A 16151-nucleotide genomic window follows, 5' to 3' on the forward strand; every position below is an offset into this window, starting at 1 on the left:
TGTAGCGACATTTGTGAGATGAGTTTTGTGTGGCGACATGCGTGTAGCAACTTTTTGTGTGTCGAGTTGCATGTGACAGGTTAGTGTAGCAAGTTGTGTGCAGCAAGTTTTGCGCATGGTGAGTTTTGCGCGTGGCGAGTTTTATGTGTGGTGCGTTTTGAGTATGTGCAAGTTTTGTGTGAGGCAACTTTTTCATGTGTTGCAACTTTTGTGCATGTGGCAATTTTTCCGCGTGTGCAAGTTTTGCGTGTGGCGAGTTTTCCATGAGGTGAGTTTTGCACGTGTGGCGAGTTTTGCGTAAGCCTAGTTTTGCATGTGGCGAGTTTTCAGTGGCGACTTTTGTGTTTCGACTTTTATGTGGCGAGGTTGGTGTATGTGTGGTGAAATGTGTGCTGAGGGTGGTATAGGTGTTCAAGCACGTAGTAGTGTGTGGCGCATTTTGTGTGTGTGTTCATATTCCCATGTGTGGTGAGTATTCCATGTCGGGGCCCCACCTTAGCAACTGTACGGTATATGCTCTTTGGCGCCATTGCTTTCACTCTTTAAGTCCCTTGTTCACATCCGGCAGCTGTCAATTTGCCTCCAACACTTTTCCTTTTCACTTTTTCCCCATTATGTAGATAGGGGCAAAATAGTTTGGTGAATTGGAATGCGCGGGGTTAAAATTTCGCCTCACAACATAGCCTATGACGCTCTCGGGGTCCAGACGTGTGACTGTGCAAAATTTTGTGGCTGTAGCTGCGACGGTGCAGGTGCCAATCCCGGACATACACACACACATTCAGCTTTATATATTAGACTAGCTGAAGAGCCCGGCATTGCCTGGGCATAGTAAATATCTATGGTTAGTTATAGCACGTCACTTCTCTTATTTTCCCATCACGCCTCTCATTTTCCCAATCACATCTTTAATTTTCCCCCTCACATCTCACATTTTCTCCCTCACACCTCTCATTTTCTCCCTCACTCCTCTGATTCCCGCCTAACACTTGTCATTTCGACCTCACATCTGTCATTTTCCGATCACTACACTATTTTCCCTCACTCCTCTGATTTTGCACTCACATCTTTTCATTTTCACCTCACACCTCTCATTTTCACCTCAGTATATGCATGTTTGTCATCTCCCTTATATATAGTATACACCTCGCCCTCCTGCCGCCATAGCCAAGTTCTGTCACATCCTTGTGTAGGAAGACATGTATGATCAGACCATAGGTGATTCCTGGGGAACAGATAGGGCAATCTGTCACAAAGACAGGGATCGTCGAACGGTGTGCTGCCTACCTGGCGCTCGAGTCCGACACATCGCTGATCGGGTGGACAGATTATTGGGAGGGGCTGGTGAGGACCCAGCGGTCATGGTGCACATTGGCACTAATGACAAAGTTAGAGGTAGGTGGAAGGTCCTTAAAGATGATTTCAGGGAATTAGGCTGCAAGCTGAAAGCAAGGACCTCCAACGTGGTATTTTCCGAAATACTGCCGGTACCACGTGCCAAGCCAGAGAGGCAACGGGAGATTAGAGAGGTTAATAAGTGGCTCAAGAATTGGTGTAGGAAAGAGGGGTTTGGGTTCCTGCAGAACTGGGCCGACTTCTCAGTTGGCTACAGGCTCTACGCTAGGGACGGGCTGCACCTCAATGGGGAGGGTGCAGCTGTGCTGGGGGAGAAAATGGCTATAAGGTTGGAGGATTGTTTAAACTAGGAATTAAGGGGGAGGGTATTCATTTTATAGGAGAGGAAGATAGTGCAGACAGAGACCTGGGCACAAATAAGGAAGTTGGGGGTGGCGGTGGCATGGGGGTTGGGGTCAGAACAGTTAACAATTTAAGAAATAGAAGTACAGAGAGGAACATAAAGTGCATGTATACTAATGCCAGAAGCCTCGCCAACAAAATGGACGAATTAGAACCAGGGATTCAAGCTTCAGGAGGCTAATTTGCATATTCCAGATGCCTTCTGGGAGAAGCGAAGTCTCCCTAAGCTAGAAGATCGTTGGGTACAGCCGGGACCAGCTGCTTCGAAAGCATCACCAAACCAGGGATTCAAGCTTCAGGAGGCTAATTTGCATATTCCAGGTGCCTTCTGGGAGAAGCGAAGTCTCCCTAAGCTAGAAGATCGTTGGGTACAGCCGGGACCAGCTGCTTCGAAAGCATCACCAAACCAGGGATTCAAGCTTCAGGAGGCTAATTTGCATATTCCAGGTGCCTTCTGGGAGAAGCGAAGTCTCCCTAAGCTAGAAGATCGTTGGGTACAGCCGGGACCAGCTGCTTCGAAAGCATCACCAAACCAGGGATTCAAGCTTCAGGAGGCTAATTTGCATATTCCAGGTGCCTTCTGGGAGAAGCGAAGTCTCCCTAAGCTAGAAGATCGTTGGGTACAGCCGGGACCAGCTGCTTCGAAAGCATCACCAAACCAGGGATTCAAGCTTCAGGAGGCTAATTTGCATATTCCAGGTGCCTTCTGGGAGAAGCGAAGTCTCCCTAAGCTAGAAGATCGTTGGGTACAGCCGGGACCAGCTGCTTCGAAAGCATCACCAAACCAGGGATTCAAGCTTCAGGAGGCTAATTTGCATATTCCAGGTGCCTTCTGGGAGAAGCGAAGTCTCCCTAAGCTAGAAGATCGTTGGGTACAGCCGGGACCAGCTGCTTCGAAAGCATCACCAAACCAGGGATTCAAGCTTCAGGAGGCTAATTTGCATATTCCAGGTGCCTTCTGGGAGAAGCGAAGTCTCCCTAAGCTAGAAGATCGTTGGGTACAGCCGGGACCAGCTGCTTCGAAAGCATCACCAAACCGCGCGCCTTACGGCGCGCAAATTTTTGCCTGTAGGACATTATTGCAAGAGAGCTTGGCTGAGTAGATTACACAAGAAGGAAAACACACAGCAAGTCAGCAGGATCTAGGAGCAACATGGCAGATGTGACAACCTACATGGTGAGCTGCAGCATGTGCTACATGTTCACAGATCGACCAGAAGAAGAATCCAATTTCACCTGTCAGAAGTGTAGACTAGTGGCCCTTTTAGAAGAAAAGCTGCGGGGTCTGGAAGAAAGAATAGCAACTTTGAAACTCATCAAAGAGAATGAAGACTTTCTAGACAGAACAAAAGCATCTCTACTGGTCACAGAAGGTGCAAAAAGTGTCAGAGAACCTCCAAAAGCAGATGAGTGGAAGCATGTGACCAAAAGAAGCAAGAAGACCATGGAGAAATCATCAACCACACAACTGAAGAACCGATATCAAATCTTTGTAGAGGATGAAGATGGCACACCTAAGAATGAAGCAATACCAGCAAGCAAAAAAGAAAAGGGCACACAGCAACAAGTGACAGCAAAAAGTACAGCCAAGAAGCAACGAAGAGTGGTGGTGGTGGGAGACTCACTACTGAGAGGCACCGAAGCAGCCATCTGCAGACCGGACATAACTGCAAGAGAAGTATGCTGCCTTCCAGGTGCGATGATCAAGGATGTGACCGATAGGATACCAAAGCTCTTCAGCTCCAAGGACGTCCACCCATTTCTTCTGATACATGTTGGCACCAATGACACGGCAAGGAAGGACCTACCGACAATCTGCAAGGACTTTGAAGAGTTGGGGAAGAAAGTAAAGGAACTGGATGCACAGGTAGTTTTTTCTTCTATCCTTCCAGTAGACGGGCATGGCACCAGGAGATGGAACAGGATCCTTGATGCAAACAACTGGCTAAGACGATGGTGCAGACAACAAGGATTTGGATTCCTGGACCACGGTGTGAATTACTGGTATGATGGACTCCTCGCCAGAGACGGACTACACCTCAACAAACCTGGGAAACACACATTCGCCAGAAGACTCGCTACACTCATCAGGAGGGCGTTAAACTAGAAGAAGAGGGGACGGGAAGAAAAACATTAGACTCGAACAAAGACGACCCAGGAAAACATACTCAGAAGGGAGGTAAGAACATTTCTAAAACAATCCACAGTGAGGAGATTGGAACAAAACAAAATCCTCTAAACTGCATGCTCGCAAACGCCAGAAGCCTGACAAACAAGATGGAAGAACTAGAAGCAGAAATATCTACAGGTAACTTTGACATAGTGGGAATAACCGAGACATGGTTAGATGAAAGCTATGACTGGGCAGTTAACTTACAGGGTTACAGTCTGTTTAGAAAGGATCGTAAAAATCGGAGAGGAGGAGGGGTTTGTCTCTATGTAAAGTCTTGTCTAAAGTCCACTTTAAGTGAGGATATTAGCGAAGGAAATGAGGATGTTGAGTCCATATGGGTCGAAATTCATGGAGGGAAAAATGGTAACAAAATTCTCATTGGGGTCTGTTACAAACCCCCAAATATAACAGAAATCATGGAAAGTCTACTTCTAAAGCAGATAGATGAAGCTGCAACCCATAATGAGGTCCTGGTTATGGGGGACTTTAACTACCCGGATATTAACTGGGAAACAGAAACCTGTGAAACCCATAAAGGCAACAGGTTTCTGCTAATAACCAAGAAAAATTATCTTTCACAATTGGTGCAGAATCCAACCAGAGGAGCAGCACTTTTAGACCTAATACTATCTAATAGACCTGACAGAATAACAAATCTGCAGGTGGTTGGGCATTTAGGAAATAGCGACCACAATATTGTGCAGTTTCACCTGTCTTTCACTAGGGGGACTTGTCAGGGAGTCACAAAAACATTGAACTTTAGGAAGGCAAAGTTTGAACAGCTTAGAGATGCCCTTAATCTGGTAGACTGGGACAATATCCTCAGAAATGAGAATACAGATAATAAATGGGAAATGTTTAAGAACATCCTAAATAGGCAGTGTAAGCGGTTTATACCTTGTGGGAATAAAAGGACTAGAAATAGGAAAAACCCAATGTGGCTAAACAAAGAAGTAAGACAGGCAATTAACAGTAAAAAGAAAGCATTTGCACTACTAAAGCAGGATGGCACCATTGAAGCTCTAAAAAACTATAGGGAGAAAAATACTTTATCTAAAAAACTAATTAAAGCTGCCAAAAAGGAAACAGAGAAGCACATTGCTAAGGAGAGTAAAACTAATCCCAAACTGTTCTTCAACTATATCAATAGTAAAAGAATAAAAACTGAAAATGTAGGCCCCTTAAAAAATAGTGAGGAAAGAATGGTTGTAGATGACGAGGAAAAAGCTAACATATTAAACACCTTCTTCTCCACGGTATTCACGGTGGAAAATGAAATGCTAGGTGAAATCCCAAGAAACAATGAAAACCCTATATTAAGGGTCACCAATCTAACCCAAGAAGAGGTGCGAAACCGGCTAAATAAGATTAAAATAGATAAATCTCCGGGTCCGGATGGCATACACCCACGAGTACTAAGAGAACTAAGTAATGTAATAGATAAACCATTATTTCTTATTTTTAGTGACTCTATAGCGACAGGGTCTGTTCCGCAGGACTGGCGCATAGCAAATGTGGTGCCAATATTCAAAAAGGGCTCTAAAAGTGAACCTGGAAATTATAGGCCAGTAAGTCTAACCTCTATTGTTGGTAAAATATTTGAAGGGTTTCTGAGGGATGTTATTCTGGATTATCTCAATGAGAATAACTGTTTAACTCCATATCAGCATGGGTTTATGAGAAATCGCTCCTGTCAAACCAATCTAATCAGTTTTTATGAAGAGGTAAGCTATAGACTGGACCACGGTGAGTCATTGGACGTGGTATATCTCGATTTTTCCAAAGCGTTTGATACCGTGCCGCACAAGAGGTTGGTACACAAAATGAGAATGCTTGGTCTGGGGGAAAATGTGTGTAAATGGGTTAGTAACTGGCTTAGTGATAGAAAGCAGAGGGTGGTTATAAATGGTATAGTCTCTAACTGGGTCGCTGTGACCAGTGGGGTACCGCAGGGGTCAGTATTGGGACCTGTTCTCTTCAACATATTCATTAATGATCTGGTAGAAGGTTTACACAGTAAAATATCGATATTTGCAGATGATACAAAACTATGTAAAGCAGTTAATACAAGAGAAGATAGTATTCTGCTACAGATGGATCTGGATAAGTTGGAAACTTGGGCTGAAAGGTGGCAGATGAGGTTTAACAATGATAAATGTAAGGTTATACACATGGGAAGAGGGAATCAATATCACCATTACACACTGAACGGGAAACCACTGGGTAAATCTGACAGGGAGAAGGACTTGGGGATCCTAGTTAATGATAAACTTACCTGGAGCAGCCTGTGCCAGGCAGCAGCTGCCAAGGCAAACAGGATCATGGGGTGCATTAAAAGAGGTCTGGATACACATGATGAGAGCATTATACTGCCTCTGTACAAATCCCTAGTTAGACCGCACATGGAGTACTGTGTCCAGTTTTGGGCACCGGTGCTCAGGAAGGATATAATGGAACTAGAGAGAGTACAAAGGAGGGCAACAAAATTAATAAAGGGGATGGGAGAACTACAATACCCAGATAGATTAGCGAAATTAGGATTATTTAGTCTAGAAAAAAGACGACTGAGGGGCGATCTAATAACCATGTATAAGTATATAAGGGGACAATACAAATATCTAGCTGAGGATCTGTTTATACCAAGGAAGGTGACGGGCACAAGGGGGCATTCTTTGCGTCTGGAGGAGAGAAGGTTTTTCCACCAACATAGAAGAGGATTCTTTACTGTTAGGGCAGTGAGAATCTGGAATTGCTTGCCTGAGGAGGTGGTGATGGCGAACTCAGTCGAGGGGTTCAAGAGAGGCCTGGATGTCTTCCTGGAGCAGAACAATATTGTATCATACAATTATTAGGTTCTGTAGAAGGACGTAGATCTGGGTATTTATTATGATGGAATATAGGCTGAACTGGATGGACAAATGTCTTTTTTCGGCCTTACTAACTATGTTACTATGTTACTATGTAGAACTAATGTTGTTGGAACATAATTATGACATGGTGGGGATATCTGAAACGTGGCTGGATGAGAGCCATGACTGGGCTGTTAACTTGCAGGGCTATAGCCTGTTCAGAAATGAATGTACAGATAAGCGAGGGGGAGGGGTGTGTCTATATGTAAAATCGTCCTTAAAACCCATCCTGCGCGATAATATAGGTGAATTTAATGAAAATGTAGAATCCCTGTGGGTGGAGATAAGGGGAGGGGGAAAAAATAATAAATTACTGATAGGGGTTTGTTATAAATCTCCAAAAATAATGGAAGCAATGGAGAATATCCTCGTAAAGCAAATAGATGAAGCTGCGACTCAAGGAGAAGTCATTATTATGGGGGACTTCAACTACCCTGAAATAGATTGGGGAACAGAAACCTGCAGTTCCAGCAAAGGTAATCGTTTTTTGACAACTATGAGAGACAATTACCTTTCACAACTGGTTCAGGACCCAACAAGAAAGGGGGCACTGCTAGACCTAATATTAACCAACAGGCCAGACCGCATATCAAATATAAGGGTTGGGGGTCACTTGGGAAATAGCGATCACAAAATAATAAGTTTTCATGTATCCTTTAAAAAGATGTGTAGTAGAGGGGTTACAAGGACACTAAACTTCAGGAGGGCAAATTTCCAACGGATGAGAGAGGATCTTGGTGCAATTAACTGGGACGATATCCTGAGACACAAAAATGCAGAAAGAAAATGGGAGACGTTTATTAGCATCCTGGATAGGACCTGTGCACAGTATATACCGTATGGGAATAAACATACTAGAAATAGGAGGAAACCAATATGGCTAAATAGAGCTGTAAGGGGCGCAATAAGTGACAAAAAGAAAGCATTTAGAGAATTAAAGGAAGTAGGTAGTGAGGAGGCATTAAATAAATACAGAAAATTAAATAAATTCTGTAAAAAGCAAATCAAGGCAGCAAAGATTGAGACAGAGAGACTCATTGCCAGAGAGAGTAAAAATAATCCTAAAATATTCTTTAACTACATAAATAGTAAGAAACTAAAAAATGATAGTGTTGGCCCCCTTAAAAATAGTCTGGGTGAGATGGTGGATGAGGATGTGGAAAAAGCCAATATGCTAAATGACTTTTTTTCATCAGTATTTACACAAGAAAATCCCATGGCAGACAAAATGTCTAGTGATAAAAATTCCCAATTAAATGTCACCTGCTTAACCCAGCAGGAAGTGCGGCGGCGTCTAAAAATCACTAAAATTGACAAATCTCCGGGCCCGGATGGGATACACCCTCGAGTACTGCAGGAATTAAGTACAGTCATTGATAGACCATTATTTTTAATCTTTAAAGACTCCATAATAACAGGGTCTGTGCCACAGGACTGGCGTATAGCAAATGTGGTGCCAATATTCAAAAAGGGAACAAAAACTGAACTCGGAAATTATAGGCCAGTAAGCTTAACCTCTACTGTGGGTAAAATCCTGGAGGGCATTCTAAGGGACGCTATACTGGAGTATCTGAAGAGGAATAACCTCATGACCCAGTATCAGCACGGGTTTACTAGGGACCGTTCATGTCAGACTAATTTGATCAGTTTCTATGAAGAGGTAAGTTCCGGATTGGACCAAGGGAACCCAGTGGATGTAGTGTATATGGACTTTTCAAAAGCTTTTGATACGGTGCCACACAAAAGGTTGATACATAAAATGAGAATAATGGGGATAGGGGAAAATATGTGCAAGTGGGTTGAGAGCTGGCTCAGGGATAGGAAACAAAGGGTGGTTATTAATGGAGCACACTCTGACTGGGTAGCGGTTAGCAGTGGGGTACCACAGGGGTCAGTATTGGGCCCTCTTCTTTTTAACATATTTATTAATGACCTTGTAGGGGGCATTCAGAGTAGAATTTCAATATTTGCAGATGACACTAAACTCTGCAGGGTAATCAATACAGAGGAGGACAATTTTATATTACAGGATGATTTATGTAAACTAGAAGCTTGGGCTGATAAATGGCAAATGAGCTTTAATGGGGATAAATGTAATGTCATGCACTTGGGTAGAAGTAATAAGATGTATAATTATGTGCTTAATTCTAAAACTCTGGGCAAAACCGTCAATGAAAAAGACCTGGGTGTATGGGTGGATGACAAACTCATATTCAGGGGCCAGTGTCAGGCAGCTGCTACAAAGGCAAATAAAATAATGGGATGCATTAAAAGAGGCATAGATGCTCATGAGGAGAATATAATTTTACCTCTATACAAGTCACTAGTTCGACCACACTTGGAATACTGTGCACAGTTCTGGTCTCCCGTGTTTAAGAAAGACATAGCTGAACTGGAGCGGGTGCAGAGAAGAGCGACCAAGGTTATTAGAGGACTGGGGGGTCTGCAATACCAAGATAGGTTATTACACTTGGGGCTATTTAGTTTGGAAAAACGAAAACTAAGGGGTGATCTTATTTTAATGTATAAATATATGAGGGGACAGTACAAAGACCTTTCTGATGATCTTTTTAATCATAGACCTGAAACAGGGACAAGGGGGCATCCTCTGCGTTTGGAGGAAAAAAGGTTTAAGCATAAAAACAGACGCGGATTCTTTACTGTAAGAGCAGTGAGACTATGGAACTCTCTGCCGTATGATGTTGTAATGAGTGATTCATTACTTAAATTTAAGAGGGGACTGGATACCTTTCTGGAAAAGTATAATGTTACAGGGTATATACACTAGATTCCTTGATAGGGCGTTGATCCAGGGAACTAGTCTGATTGCCGTATGTGGAGTCGGGAAGGAATTTTTTTCCCCAATGTGGAGCTTACTCTTTGCCACATGGGTTTTTTTGCCTTCCTCTGGATCAACATGTTAGGGCATGTTAGGTTAGGCTATGGGTTGAACTAGATGGACATATAGTCTTCCTTCAACCTTAATAACTATGTAACTATGTAACCTGTATGTCATCTCCTGTATATAGTATATACCTGTATGTCATCTCCCCTGTATATAGTATATACCTGCCGTGTGTCATCTCCCCTGTATATAGTATATACCTGTATGTCATCTCCTCCTATTTATAGTATATACCTGTATGTCATCTCCTCCTATATATAGTATATACCTGTATGTCATCTCCTTCTATATATAGTATATACCTGTATGTCATCTCCACCTGTATATAGTATATACCTGTGTGTCATCTCCCCTGTATATAGTATATATCTGTGTGTCATCTCCTCCTGTATATAGTATATACCTGTATGTCATCTTCTATATATAGCATATACCTGTATGTCATCTCCTCCTGTATATAGTATATACCTGTAGGTAATCTGCTCCTGTATATAGTATATACCTGTGTGTCATCTCCTCCTGGATATAGTATATACCTGTATGTCATCTCCTCCTGTATATAGTATGTACCTGTATGTCATCTCCTCCTCTATATAGTATATACCTGTGTGTCATCTCTCCTGTATCTAGTATATATCTGTGTGTCATCTCCCCTTTATATAGTATATACCTGTGTGATCTCCTGTATTAGACCTCGTTAACACGTTATTTGCTCAGTATTTTTACCTCAGTATTTGTAAGATAAATTGGCAGCCTGATAAATCCCCAGCCAACAGGAAGCCCTCCCCCTGGCAGTATATATTAGCTCACACATACACATAATAGACAGGTCATGTCACTGACAGCTGCTGTATTTCCTATATGGTACATTTGTTGCTCTTGTAGTTTGTCTGCTTATTAATCAGATTTTTATTATTGAAGGCTAATACCAGACTTGTGTGTGTTTTAGGGCGAGTTTCGTTTGTCAAGTTGTGTGTGTTGAGTTGCGTGTGGCGACATGCATGTAGCGACTTTTGTGAGATGAGTTTTGTGTGGCAACATGCGTGTAGCAACTTTTTGTGTGTCGAGTTGCATGTGACAGGTTAGTGTAGCAAGTTGTGTGCAGCAAGTTTTGCGCATGACGAGTTTTGCGCGTGGTGAGTTTTATGTCTGGTGCCTTTTGCAACTTTTGCATGTGTTGCAAATTTTGTGCATGTGGCAATTTTTCCGCGTGTGCAAGTTTTGCGTGTGGCGAGTTTTCCATGAGGTGAGTTTTGCACTTGTGGCGAGTTTTGCGTGAGCCTAGTTTTTGCATGTGGCGAGTTTTGCCCGTGGTGAGTTTTGAGCGGCGACTTTTGTGTTTCGACTTTTATGTGGCGAGGTTGGTGTATGTGTGGTGAAATGTGTACTGAGGGTGGTATATGTGTTCAAGCACGTGGTAGTGTGTGGCACCTTAGCAACTGATCTGTATATACTCTTTGGCGCCATCGCTCTCATTCTTTAAGTCCCCCTTGTTCACATCTGGCAGCTGTCAATTTGCCTCCAACACTTTTCCTTTCACTTTTCCCCATTATGTAGATAGGGGCAAAATTGTTTGGTGAATTGGAAAGCGCGGAGTTAAAATTTCACCTCACAACATAGCCTATGACGCTCTCAGGGTCCAGACGTGTGACTGTGCAAAATTTTGTGGCTGTAGCTTTGACGCCTCCAACACTTTTCCTTTCACTTTTTCCCCATTATGTAGATAGGGGCAAAATTGTTTGGTGAATTGGAAAGCGCGGGGTTAAAATTTCACCTCACAACGTAGCCTATGACGCTCTCAGGGTCCAGACGTGTGACTGTGCAAAATTTTGTTGCTGTAGCTGCGACGCTTCCAACACTTTTCCTTTCACTTTTTTCCCCATTATGTAGATAGGGGCAAAATTGTTTGGTGAATTGGAAAGCGCGGGGTTAAAATTTCACCTCACAACGTAGCCTATGACGCTCTCAGGGTCCAGACGTGTGACTGTGCAAAATTTTGTTTCTGTAGCTGAGACGCCTCCAACACTTTTCCTTTCACTTTTCCCCATTATGTAGATAGGGGCAAAATTGTTTGGTGAATTGGAAAGCACGGGGTTAAAATTTCACCTCACAACATAGCCTATGACGCTCTCAGGGTCCAGACGTGTGACTGTGCAAAATTTTGTTGCTGTAGCTGCGACGTTTCCAACACTTTTCCTTTCACTTTTTTCCCCATTATGTAGATAGGGGCAAAATTGTTTGGTGAATTGGAACGCCCGGGGTTAAAATTTCGCCTCACAACATAGCCTATGACGCTCTCGGGGTCCAGACGTGTGACTGTGCAAAATTTTGTGGCTGTAGCTGAGACGGTGCAGATGCCAATCCCGGACATACACACACACACACACACATACACACATTCAGCTTTATATAGTAGATTTATTTTTACATTATAAGCAGGGTTTACCAGTTCCTTTAGAATAGAGGTATACAACCTGCGCCTAGGGTCATTTTGTATGCCCCCCACCTTCTGTATCAGTAATTTCCATGGCAAAGGAAAGAAGATGTAGGGATGGGCATCACGAATAGAGCATTGTATAACCAGATCCAGGTTCCGAGTACATCAAGATACTATCGACCCCTGTTTGGCACTCCAGACAGGCATATGTGACTTTGACAGGTGATTGCCTATACATGAAGCTCTTGCTATTCTATTTTGAGGGAATTGTAAAATGCAGCAAGCTATTACAACATCCCATAGTCTTCAGTTGAGTAGGGTCTTCTCCTCTATAGAGTACTGATTGGGAGAAAAAAGCAGCTCCATTTTCTAGACATGTAGAAGTCCTGGTAGTGGAACCCACTTCTTTTAGACATTTATAGCATATACTTTTAATATGTCGCCATAAACTTCTAAAATGGTAACACCACTTTAAGTTTTACTGTGGTCTTCGTAAGTTCTTCAATATGAAATATTGTCCTTGGACCAGAAGAAGTTGTGCACCCCTGCTTTAGAAGAACTTACTATTTGATTGACAGTTGAGTCTCGTGGGTTTGAAAAGTAGCGTTTTAGCGGTGGTCTTGAGTTCTACTTTGGATTTATTTATGACATAGTTGTGAATCAAAAAGAATATGTTCAGGCCACTGATTAGATGTGAGTCTTTAAAAGTGCTGATTATTCATTGTATATTTTCCTTAATTCTATAGGAGATAAAACAGGAGGACCTCATCCAGTTTTTAGCCATCTCTGAGCTACAGTATGATGTCTCCTACACACACTAAAAAGAGAGAAAAGAGGCAAATGCCCCTAGGGTGACACTGTATGGTAGAATAAGGATGGGGAGATGTTGCTCACCTATTGGAGTTTTGAATGTCACAACTCCAATAAAGGCCTGTGATAAAAACAACCGCTGCAGTCCCGCCAGCAGGTAGAAGAATCCCTTCTTCTGCACACTTCTGGATATAGATTAGATAAGAGACTAGGTATTTGGAGATGACCATGAATCAATATACCTTCCTGTGTGCATCTGTCCATGTCCTCTTCAAATGCCTATCCTCCTAATTAGTCTATATCCTGTGCACAGTATGCAGAGACATGAGGGATTCTTGGTCTCCTATCTTTATGTATCACACTCTTTAGAAGCGTATACCACAATACAGGGCAGTGTAACTATGAATCAAGTTCAATTGTAAAGTAAAAGCAGCAGGATCATCCTCTGCCTCTTTTCCATTGCTCCTCCTTATTTTTCCCTCCTTCCTTCCCATAGACATAAAAAGGTTGTCCATTACTCTGATCCAGCTACAGGATTTGCCATAAATGGCTACGTATAGTGCCCCTAACTATCACCATATATATTTTCTGCCAAGTTTTATGTTGTTTTATGCCATTGTCTTTTACTTCCTGTTCTTTGCAACTAACTCTGTTGTCATAGTCATCACTTCCTATTCATAATCTTCTCCCTTCTTAATAAATGTCATAGATATAATTGTAAAATTTATAAAACCATCTCTTGCGGGGGACATGTCGCCATCGCATTTGAACATATTGGATTCATTATAACTGGCAAACTGAAAAAGAGCTGGCACTATAATCCCTAATGAACTAGGACCTTCTGTGAACAGGTAATTACAGCAAGATATCTGCTGGGGGCCAGATACAAAGTCTGACATCGGTATTTTCAAGAGGCGAAGAAGAGACAAATCTAGCACCTTCAGAAGTAAAGGTTTTCTCTGTTCAAAGCAATATTGGACAATTACAGTCAGACACTCTGCCTTCAGTATCCAGTTATCAATATCCGATTTTTTGTGGGAGGCAAAGATCCGATAGTTATGGAAGATATATTTTCAATATCGTGACGAAGTGGCGAACGCAATACATTTACTTACATCACTGGGTGGTTGCTGCATTAGCTCTAAATTAATATCAGACTGATAATGATGTGTATGCCATGTTTCCTATCTATGGAAAGATAAAATCATGATAGGTGATATGGCATTAATAACTTCCGTATGGGACCTCCAGGGGAGAAGATATCCTGAAAGTTGAGGATCCCATACTTTTCTAATATGAGGTCCCCTTCATTAGAGTCAGAACCATTCCTACATCAGGTATAGTACATTTCCTTTGTTATCCATTTTTTAATTTATGTAATTGTATACTATATTGTTTTGTTGCCATTTTGCAACATCTTTTGTGTATTTTTATAAATGCTGTCTACTTTACGAATTAAATATCTAAAATTGAATAGCTTTGTTCTTCTTGCTCTTTAAACCGCATCACTGAAGCCTCATGGGGCAATACATTATTGGGTGTCCAATACGTTGTATAAATGATTGGTGGTGGCAGGTAGCTTTCAGGTCGTTGCGGAGCTTGGCGGTGACCGTACTCTGATAGATGTATATATATATATATACAGTGGGGCAAAAAAGTATTTAGTCAGTCAGCAATAGTGCAAGTTCCACCACTTAAAAAGATGAGAGGCGTCTGTAATTTACATCATAGGTAGACCTCAACTATGGGAGACAAACTGAGAAAAAAAAATCCAAAAAATCACATTGTCTGTTTTTTTATAATTTTTTTTGCATTTTATGGTGGAAAATAAGTATTTGGTCAGAAACAAACAATCAAGATTTCTGGCTCTCACAGACCTGTAACTTCTTCTTTAAGAGTCTCCTCTTTCCTCCACTCATTACCTGTAGTAATGGCACCTGTTTAAACTTGTTATCAGTATAAAAAGACACCTGTGTACACCCTCAAACAGTCTGACTCCAAATTCCACTATGGTGAAGACCAAAGAGCTGTCAAAGGACACCAGAAACAAAATTGTAGCCCTGCACCAGGCTGGGAAGACTGAATCTGCAATAGCCAACCAGCTTGGAGTGAAGAAATCAACAGTGGGAGCAATAATTAGAAAATGGAAGACATACAAGACCACTGATAATCTCCCTCGATCTGGGGCTCCACGCAAAATCCCACCCCGTGGGGTCAGAATGATCACAAGAACGGTGAGCAAAAATCCCAGAACCACGCAGGGGGACCTAGTGAATGAACTGCAGAGAGCTGGGACCAATGTAACAAGGCCTACCATGAGTAACACACTACGCCACCATGGACTCAGATCCTGCAGTGCCAGACGTGTCCCACTGCTTAAGCCAGTACATGTCCGGTCCCGTCTGAAGTTTGCTAGAGAGCATTTGGATGATCCAGAGGAGTTTTGGGAGAATGTCCTATGGTCTGATGAAACCAAACTGGAACTGTTTGGTAGAAACACAACTTGTCGTGTTTGGAGGAAAAAGAATACTGAGTTGCATCCATCAAACACCATACCTACTGTAAAGCATGGTGGTGGAAACATCATGCTTTGGGGCTGTTTCTCTGCAAAGGGGCCAGGACGACTGATCCGGGTACATGAAAGAATGAATGGGGCCATGTATCGTGAGATTTTGAGTGCAAACCTCCTTCCATCAGCAAGGGCATTGAAGATGAAACGTGGCTGGGTCTTTCAACATGACAATGATCCAAAGCACACCGCCAGGGCAACGAAGGAGTGGCTTCGTAAGAAGCATTTCAAGGTCCTGGAGTGGCCTAGCCAGTCTCCAGATCTCAACCCTATAGAAAACCTTTGGAGGGAGTTGAAAGTCCGTGTTGCCAAGCGAAAAGCCAAAAACATCACTGCTCTAGAGGAGATCTGCAGGGAGGAATGGGCCAACATACCAACAACAGTGTGTGGCAACCTTGTGAAGACTTACAGAAAACGTTTGACCTCTGTCATTGCCAACAAAGGATATATTACAAAGTATTGAGATGAAATTTTGTTTCTGACCAAATACTTATTTTCCACCATAATATGCAAATAAAATGTTAAAAAAACAGACAATGTGATTTTCTGGATTTTTTTTTCTCAGTTTGTCTCCCATAGTTGAGGTCTAC

The sequence above is a fragment of the Ranitomeya imitator genome, chromosome 4 (genome assembly GCF_032444005.1).
Source record: "Ranitomeya imitator isolate aRanImi1 chromosome 4, aRanImi1.pri, whole genome shotgun sequence".
NCBI lineage: Eukaryota > Metazoa > Chordata > Amphibia > Anura > Dendrobatidae > Ranitomeya > Ranitomeya imitator.